Below are 9,982 nucleotides of genomic sequence, written 5' to 3'. Positions count from 1 at the left end.
TTCAAGTAATGTATGTAGCTCTTTAGGGCTTCCAGGAGAACTCTACGGACATGTTTTACATGTTTTCAACTTAGAAAAATCGTCTATGTAAGCCTTAGTTATTCATATAAATTTAGAAAATCACCTGTGTAAGTCATGGTTTTCAGGGTTTCGTACATCACACCCCCCTCCCTCCCCCCTTACCTCGCAATCTCTCGCGTTACCTTTATTTACCTTACGCCCGGCCAGCCAGACCTCTTAATCTTATCTTATCTTCATAATATCTGGACCGTCCCTCCTCTCTCTCTCTCTCTCTCCTTTCATTCAGTTCAGTTCAACTATTTTCCAACATCGTATGTTTGCTCCTTTTCATTAAGCAAGTCAGTTTTACACAAATAAATCATGTTAGTAAGCATGTTCTAGCTCACGTTCCCCCACCTTAGTCCCCTGTCGTATAATGAATACTATCATTCCAATCCCTCTAAAATTTAAAAATAATCATATTTCAAATGTAGTTCAATACAGTAATTTAGTTACCAAGCTCCAGCGCTTGTCCTCCGCCTTAGCTCTCTCTCGTATCTTCGTTAGTATCAGTCCAATTTCCCTGAAATTTTTACCCTCTGTATTTCAGGCACCATAAATAAGATCAAAACAGTTACCAAGCTCCAGCGCTTGTCCTCCGCCTTAGCTCTCTCTCGTATCTTCGTTAGTAACAGTCCAATTTCCCTGAAATTTTTACCCTCTGTATTTCAGGCACCATAAATAAGATCAAAACAGTTACCAAGCTCCAGCGCTTGTCCCCCACCTTATTTCGTTTATACAAGATCGTTAGTAACAGTCCAATTTCCCTGAAATTTTTACCCTCTGTATTTCAGACTCCGTAAATAAAATCAAGTCAGTTATCGAGCTCCAGCTCTCGTCCCCGCCTTAGTTCTCCTTCGTATCTTTGTAAATAACCCATCAATTTCCCTAAAATTAAAAGCAGACATACTTCAAAGTTAGTAAATAAGATCAAGTCAGTTACTGAGCTCCAGCTCTCGTCCCCCACCCTCTTCCACCCTCAAGTCTTTGTAAATAAACCATCAATTTCCCCGAATTTTTTACCCTCTGTATTTCAGACATAGTAAATATGAAGTAAACAATTATAAAACTCTAGCTCTTGTCCTCCGTCCAAGCTCACTTTTGTAAATTCATTACTCTCAGTCCAAATCACCCAACTACATTTTCAGACATAGTAAATAAAAACCAGTTCAGTTATCAAGTTTCAACTCTTGTGCCCCAGCTTAGTTCATTTGTGCAAGTTCTTTATTTTCCAACTAAATCACCTGAGATTTAAGATCACCTTATTTTCTAACGTAGTAAAATTAATCTGTACATTAGCAAAGCTCCATTTCCTCAGCCGTAGATCATCAGACATAAATATATTCGATCAAGTCCGTCTCCAACCTATCTGTTTATCAGAGTAATTACTTTACCCTTCTCATCCCCAATGTATCAATCCCCAACGTATCCAAACCTTCAATAATCATACTGTATTTGCATATTTTCTCTATATTCAGCTGTGTTCTTCACATTTTGTCCATGTTTTCTGTGTTCATTCCATGTTCTACAAATGTTCACAGTCCCATTCAGTTCATATTTTCACAAGTATCTCCATTTTTTCTGTAATCTTTCTCTTAGTCTCATTACTTTCTCTACAAATTCTAGTCATATTTTCTATGTTTTCATGTTCATCACATGTTCTCTTTACAACTTTTATACTCAATATTCATGCTAACTTCCATATTTTGTGTTCTTTGTCAATATTCATGTTCCTCTACAAGTTCATGTTCCTCACAAGATCACTTCGTTTTTCACCTTCACTTACATGTTTTCTACATTCTTTTGTCATATTCTCCATGTTCTTCACAAGTCCATTGTTCATTCTTTGTAATCCCTATTCTCCTTATCATGTTTTCATGTTCTCTGTAAGTTCATATTCCCCAGCATGTTCACTGTATTCATTAACTTTTCTTAAATATGTTCTTTGCCATGTTCCCCATATGTTCTCTGGGTTTTCCCCCTTACATGTTATTTAACGTTCCTTAACTAAAAAAATCTTTCGCCAATCAACTAAAACATAGTCACTTTCGTCATTTCTCAACTAAACTTATTATCCAGTCAACTAAAAATTGTCAAAGGAATCTTTCCAACACTGTTCATAACTAAACTTATTCCCTAGTCATCAGAAAATAACCGTGTTCTTCATGTTTCATTGTCATTTCATAACTAAAATTATCCGCCAATCATCAGAAAAAGTCATGTTCATCATGTTTTGTCTTTTGCTCAACTAAAAGTATTCATCGGTCAACTAAAAATAGTTACTTCATCATGTTTCCTTGTCATTTCTTAACTGAAATATCACTTCTCTCATCTGAAAATAGTCAGGATTAATCTCTTTCAACACCGTTCTTAACTAAAACAACCTTTCGCTTAGCTAAAAATTGTCAAAGGAAACTTCTTTCAGCACTGTTCATAACTAACTTTATCCATCGTCAAGTAAGAAAATATAGTCAAAGATATCTATCATCGTCGTTCTTAACTGACATTTATACTTTGTGGAGCACTAAAAATAGTCAAATGTAACTTTTTCAACACTTTCGTAACTAAAATTATATGTCGCTAAGTAAGAAAAATAGTCAAATGTATCTTTTTCAGCACTTTCTTAAAAATTATATGTCGTTAAGTAAGAAAAATAGTCAAAGGTGCTCTCCGTTACACCAAAGTTACTCTTCGAGAAATCAAAGACACTCTTCAATACATCAAGGACTTACTCAAAGGCACCAAAGTTACACTCTAAGACATCCTTCGAGACATCAAAGACATCCTTTAAGACTTCAAGGGCACTCTTCGAGATATCAAAAGACACTCTCAAACACTCAAAATTTACTCGCATCCTCAAAGTTATTCTCAGAGTCATCAAAAAGTTAATCTCAGTCATCAAAATGCTATTCTCTAAGTAGCCTTTCGTTCATCAGAGAAACTTTCTAAGACATCTTCGTTCATTAAAGTTAATCTCAGAGGCATAAAAGTTATTCTCGGAGCTATCAAAATTAATCTCTAAAACAACAAAAGTTAATCTCTGTCATCAAAGTTGATCTGCAAGATATCTTCGAGACATCAAAGTTACTTTTCATTACATCAAAGACGCATTCAAATACTACCCATGTTCTCAGAAGTCATTCTCAAAGTCATCAAAGTTATTCAAAGAGCTAACAAAAGTTATTCTCAGAGTCACCTTCGTTCTTCAGAGAAACTTTCCAAAACATCTTTGTTCATCAAAGTTATTCTCGGAGTCATCAAAAGGTATTCTCTAACTCACTTTTGGTCATTAAAGTTAATTTCTATGTTATAAAAGTTTGTCTCAGAGACATCTAAAGTTAATCTTAGAGTTATCAAATGTAATCTCTAACTCACTTTGTTCATCAAAGTTGATCTCAGAGTTAACAAAGGTAATCTCTAACTCACTCTCGTTCATCAAAGTTGTTTCAAAGACATCAAAGTTAATCTCAGAGTTAACAAAGGTAATCTCACTTTCGTTCAACATATTAATTCTCTAAGCCATCAATGTTCTTCTCTAAGACATAAAAGTTATTCTCTATGTCATCAAAAAGTTATTCTCTGAGCTAACAAAATACTACTCATGTTCTCAAAGACATTCTCAAAGTCATCAAAGTTATTCCAAGAGACGTCAAAGTTAATCCAAGACATCATCTTTCATCAAAGATATTCTCTCTAAGCCATCAATGTTCTTCTCTAAGACATAAAAGTTATTCTCTATGTCATCAAAAAGTTATTCTCTGAGCTAACAAAATACTACTCATGTTCTCAAAGACATTCTCAAAGTCATCAAAGTTATTCCAAGAGACATCAAAGTTAATCTCAGAGTTATCCAAAGATATTCTCATGTCCACAAAAGTTATTCCAAGAGACGTCGAAGTTAATCTCAGACATCTTCGTTCATAAAAGTTATTCTCAGAGCCATAAAAAAAAGTTAAATACGATCATCAAAGTTATTCTCTAAGTATCTTTTCGTTTATCAGAGAAGCTTTCTAAGACATCTTTGTTCATCAAAGTTCTTCTCTAAGACATCAATGTTGTTTCTCTAAGGCATCAAAGATGTTCTCTAAATCATAAAAGTTAATCTCTAAGTCTCCTTCGTTCATTAGAGAAACTTTCCAATCCATATTCGTTGACCAAAGTTATTCTCAGAGTCATCAAAGTGATCTCTAATTCGCCTTCGTTCTCCAAAAGTTGTTCTCTAAGACACCTTCGTTCATCAAAGAAACTCTCCTTCTTCCATCAAGTTATACTTTAAGACAACATTGTTGTTCTCTAAGACATCTTCAGGCATAAAATTTCTCTCCAAATGTAACTAGTTCAGCTTTTCATATCAAACTTACACTTCTGTTAAATATATTTTCTTAGACATTTTACCTTTTAAACTGTTCTCTGAACTACACTGTTCAAACCTACGTAACCTATCCTCTCCACCCAATGTTACTTAGTTAACGTAACGTTCCTAAACCTAACTTTACCTATCCTAACATAACTTACCTTACCTTACCTATCTTACCTAACTTTACCTATCTTACCTAACTTAACCTGCATAACCTAACTTTACCTATCTTACCTTACCTTACCTATCTTACCTAACCTAACCTAACTTTACCTATGTTACCTTACCTTACCTACCTTTCCTAACTTAACCTGCTTAACCTATCTTACCTATCTTACCTAACTTTACCTATGTTACCTTACTTTACCTACCTTTCCTAACTTAACCTGCTTAACCTATCTTACCTAACTTTACCTATCTTACCTATCTTACCTAACTTTACCTATGTTACCTTACCTTACCTACCTTTCCTAACTTAACCTGCTTAACCTATCTTACCTAACCTTACCTATCTTACCTAACTTTACCTATGATACCTTACCTTACCTACCTTTCCTAACTTTACCTATCTTACCTAACTTACCTACATTACCTAACTTAACTTAACCTGCTTAACCTAACTTACCTTACCTTACCTAACTTATATAACTTATCTTACCTATCCTAACGTAACCTAACTTGCTTTACCTAACTTAATCTTACATTCCCAAACTGATGTATCCTAACTTATCTAGTCAAACCAGACATGATCTAACTTAAGTATTCCTTCTTGTCTTTTGTGTTTCGTCAATCATTGTCTCATATTCATTTACTCATTTCATTAGTTAATTTCTCAAATGGTTACTTATGCATTTCAAGTGCTATTTTGTTAGAGATTGGATATTTAAGCATTTCAAAGAATTATAATTTCTCAAATGGACGTTTTGCATTTCAAGTGCTATTTGTTAGAGATTGGATATTTAAGCATTTCAAAGAATTTTTGTTATATATGGGCATTTACTCATTTCAAGGGATAATTTCTCAAATGGACGTTTTTACCCAAACCTTCTTTCCTTCTTTTACTTTGATTCTCCTACTCCTTCTAACCCTCCTTTTCTATCTCTCTCCCTTATTCTCTCTCTTCCTCCCCCTCTCTCTCCCTCATTTGCTCAAATGCTCTCTTGTTTCTCAAATTCAAGTCTTAATGCTCCCATTCTCACACCCTCACTCTCATTCACTTAGTTTTTCTTTTTCTCAAATTCAAGTCTTAGTTCCCCCATGCCCACACTCTCTCTCATTCTCTCTTCTTTGGTCCCATTTTCTTCCGCCCCCTCTCTCTTACTCCTTGCTCTTCTTTCATGCTCTCACTCCCTTGAGCTCTTGTTTCTCAATTTCAAGTCTTAGTAGATCTGATTCTTTACTATTGTAATTTTTATTATTACTATGATAAAGAATGAACTTATATGTGAAAACAAAGTAAAAGAAGGAAAGAAGGTTTGGGTAAAAATATACAAAAGGAGAAACAAAACTACATCTGAAAGGTTAGGAAAAGGATAATATATTCAACAAATACGTCAAAAACACAATAAACTACATCTGAAAGGTTAGGTTAAAGGGTTGGGGAATAAGAACATATGATAGAACCTACCAAATACACTACGATTACAAGAGGTTAGGTTAAGGGGTTGGGGAATAAGAACATATGATAGAACCTACTAAATATACTAAGATTACAAGAGGTTAGGTTAAGGGGTTGGGGAATAAGAATAAATGATAACAAACATAATAAATACAACTTATGGGCAACTTGATGAACTTTAACAAATAATCCTTGATCTGCAAAAATGACCATTTGAGAAATTAGCCCTTGAAACGAGTAAGTTCCCATATATAACAAAAATCCTTTGAAATGGTTAAACACCCAATCTTAAACAAATAACACTTGAAATGCAAAAACGTCCATTTGAGAAATTATCCCTTGAAATGAGTAAATGCCCATATATAACAAAAATTCTTTGAAATGCTTAAATATCCAATCTCTAACAAATAGCACTTGAAATGCAAAACGTCCATTTGAGAAATTATAATTCTTTGAAATGCTTAAATATCCAATCTCTAACAAAATAGCACTTGAAATGCATAAGTAACCATTTGAGAAATTAACTAATGAAATGAGTAAATGAATATGAGACAATGATTGACGAAACACAAAAGACAAGAAGGAATACTTAAGTTAGATCATGTCTGGTTTGACTAGATAAGTTAGGATACATCAGTTTGGGAATGTAAGATTAAGTTAGGTAAAGCAAGTTAGGTTACGTTAGGATAGGTAAGATAAGTTATATAAGTTAGGTAAGGTAAGGTAAGTTAGGTTAAGCAGGTTAAGTTAAGTTAGGTAATGTAGGTAAGTTAGGTAAGATAGGTAAAGTTAGGAAAGGTAGGTAAGGTAAGGTATCATAGGTAAAGTTAGGTAAGATAGGTAAGGTTAGGTAAGATAGGTTAAGCAGGTTAAGTTAGGAAAGGTAGGTAAGGTAAGGTAACATAGGTAAAGTTAGGTAAGATAGGTAAGATAGGTAAAGTTAGGTAAGATAGGTTAAGCAGGTTAAGTTAGGAAAGGTAGGTAAAGTAAGGTAACATAGGTAAAGTTAGGTAAGATAGGTAAGATAGGTTAAGCAGGTTAAGTTAGGAAAGGTAGGTAAGGTAAGGTAACATAGGTAAAGTTAGGTTAGGTTAGGTAAGATAGGTAAGGTAAGGTAACATAGGTAAAGTTAGGTAAGATAGGTAAGATAGGTTAAGCAGGTTAAGTTAGGAAAGGTAGGTAAGGTAAGGTAACATAGGTAAAGTTAGGTTAGGTTAGGTAAGATAGGTAAGGTAAGGTAAGATAGGTAAAGTTAGGTTATGCAGGTTAAGTTAGGTAAGATAGGTAAAGTTAGGTAAGATAGGTAAGGTAAGGTAAGTTATGTTAGGATAGGTAAAGTTAGGTTTAGGAACGTTACGTTAACTAAGTAACATTGGGTGGAGAGGATAGGTTACGTAGGTTTGAACAGTGTAGTTCAGAGAACAGTTTAAAAGGTAAAATGTCTAAGAAAATATATTTAACAGAAGTGTAAGTTTGATATGAAAAGCTGAACTAGTTACATTTGGAGAGAAATTTTATGCCTGAAGATGTCTTAGAGAACAACAATGTTGTCTTAAAGTATAACTTGATGGAAGAAGGAGAGTTTCTTTGATGAACGAAGGTGTCTTAGAGAACAACTTTTGGAGAACGAAGGCGAATTAGAGATCACTTTGATGACTCTGAGAATAACTTTGGTCAACGAATATGGATTGGAAAGTTTCTCTAATGAACGAAGGAGACTTAGAGATTAACTTTTATGATTTAGAGAACATCTTTGATGCCTTAGAGAAACAACATTGATGTCTTAGAGAAGAACTTTGATGAACAAAGATGTCTTAGAAAGCTTCTCTGATAAACGAAAAGATACTTAGAGAATAACTTTGATGATCGTATTTAACTTTTTTTTATGGCTCTGAGAATAACTTTTATGAACGAAGATGTCTGAGATTAACTTCGACGTCTCTTGGAATAACTTTTGTGGACATGAGAATATCTTTGGATAACTCTGAGATTAACTTTGATGTCTCTTGGAATAACTTTGATGACTTTGAGAATGTCTTTGAGAACATGAGTAGTATTTTGTTAGCTCAGAGAATAACTTTTTGATGACATAGAGAATAACTTTTATGTCTTAGAGAAGAACATTGATGGCTTAGAGAGAATATCTTTGATGAAAGATGATGTCTTGGATTAACTTTGACGTCTCTTGGAATAACTTTGATGACTTTGAGAATGTCTTTGAGAACATGAGTAGTATTTTGTTAGCTCAGAGAATAACTTTTTGATGACATAGAGAATAACTTTTATGTCTTAGAGAAGAACATTGATGGCTTAGAGAATTAATATGTTGAACGAAAGTGAGATTACCTTTGTTAACTCTGAGATTAACTTTGATGTCTTTGAAACAACTTTGATGAACGAGAGTGAGTTAGAGATTACCTTTGTTAACTCTGAGATCAACTTTGATGAACAAAGTGAGTTAGAGATTACATTTGATAACTCTAAGATTAACTTTAGATGTCTCTGAGACAAACTTTTATAACATAGAAATTAACTTTAATGACCAAAAGTGAGTTAGAGAATACCTTTTGATGACTCCGAGAATAACTTTGATGAACAAAGATGTTTTGGAAAGTTTCTCTGAAGAACGAAGGTGACTCTGAGAATAACTTTTGTTAGCTCTTTGAATAACTTTGATGACTTTGAGAATGACTTCTGAGAACATGGGTAGTATTTGAATGCGTCTTTGATGTAATGAAAAGTAACTTTGATGTCTCGAAGATATCTTGCAGATCAACTTTGATGACAGAGATTAACTTTTGTTGTTTTAGAGATTAATTTTGATAGCTCCGAGAATAACTTTTATGCCTCTGAGATTAACTTTAATGAACGAAGATGTCTTAGAAAGTTTCTCTGATGAACGAAAGGCTACTTAGAGAATAGCATTTTGATGACTGAGATTAACTTTTTGATGACTCTGAGAATAACTTTGAGGATGCGAGTAAATTTTGAGTGTTTGAGAGTGTCTTTTGATATCTCGAAGAGTGCCCTTGAAGTCTTAAAGGATGTCTTTGATGTCTCGAAGGATGTCTTAGAGTGTAACTTTGGTGCCTTTGAGTAAGTCCTTGATGTATTGAAGAGTGTCTTTGATTTCTCGAAGAGTAACTTTGGTGTAACGGAGAGCACCTTTGACTATTTTTCTTACTTAACGACATATAATTTTTAAGAAAGTGCTGAAAAAGATACATTTGACTATTTTTCTTACTTAGCGACATATAATTTTAGTTACGAAAGTGTTGAAAAAGTTACATTTGACTATTTTTAGTGCTCCACAAAGTATAAATGTCAGTTAAGAACGACGATGATAGATATCTTTGACTATATTTTCTTACTTGACGATGGATAAAGTTAGTTATGAACAGTGCTGAAAGAAGTTTCCTTTGACAATTTTTAGCTAAGCGAAAGGTTGTTTTAGTTAAGAACGGTGTTGAAAGAGATTAATCCTGACTATTTTCAGATGAGAGAAGTGATATTTCAGTTAAGAAATGACAAGGAAACATGATGAAGTAACTATTTTTAGTTGACCGATGAATACTTTTAGTTGAGCAAAAGACAAAACATGATGAACATGACTTTTTCTGATGATTGGCGGATAATTTTAGTTATGAAATGACAATGAAACATGAAGAACACGGTTATTTTCTGATGACTAGGGAATAAGTTTAGTTATGAACAGTGTTGGAAAGATTCCTTTGACAATTTTTAGTTGACTGGATAATAAGTTTAGTTGAGAAATGACGAAAGTGACTATGTTTTAGTTGATTGGCGAAAGATTTTTTTAGTTAAGGAACGTTAAATAACATGTAAGGGGGAAAACCCAGAGAACATATGGGGAACATGGCAAAGAACATATTTAAGAAAAGTTAATGAATACAGTGAACATGCTGGGGAATATGAACTTACAGAGA

The sequence above is a fragment of the Procambarus clarkii genome, chromosome 53 (assembly GCF_040958095.1).
Source record: "Procambarus clarkii isolate CNS0578487 chromosome 53, FALCON_Pclarkii_2.0, whole genome shotgun sequence".
NCBI classification, from domain to species: Eukaryota; Metazoa; Arthropoda; class Malacostraca; order Decapoda; family Cambaridae; genus Procambarus; species Procambarus clarkii.
This window is presented reverse-complemented; position numbering follows the sequence as displayed.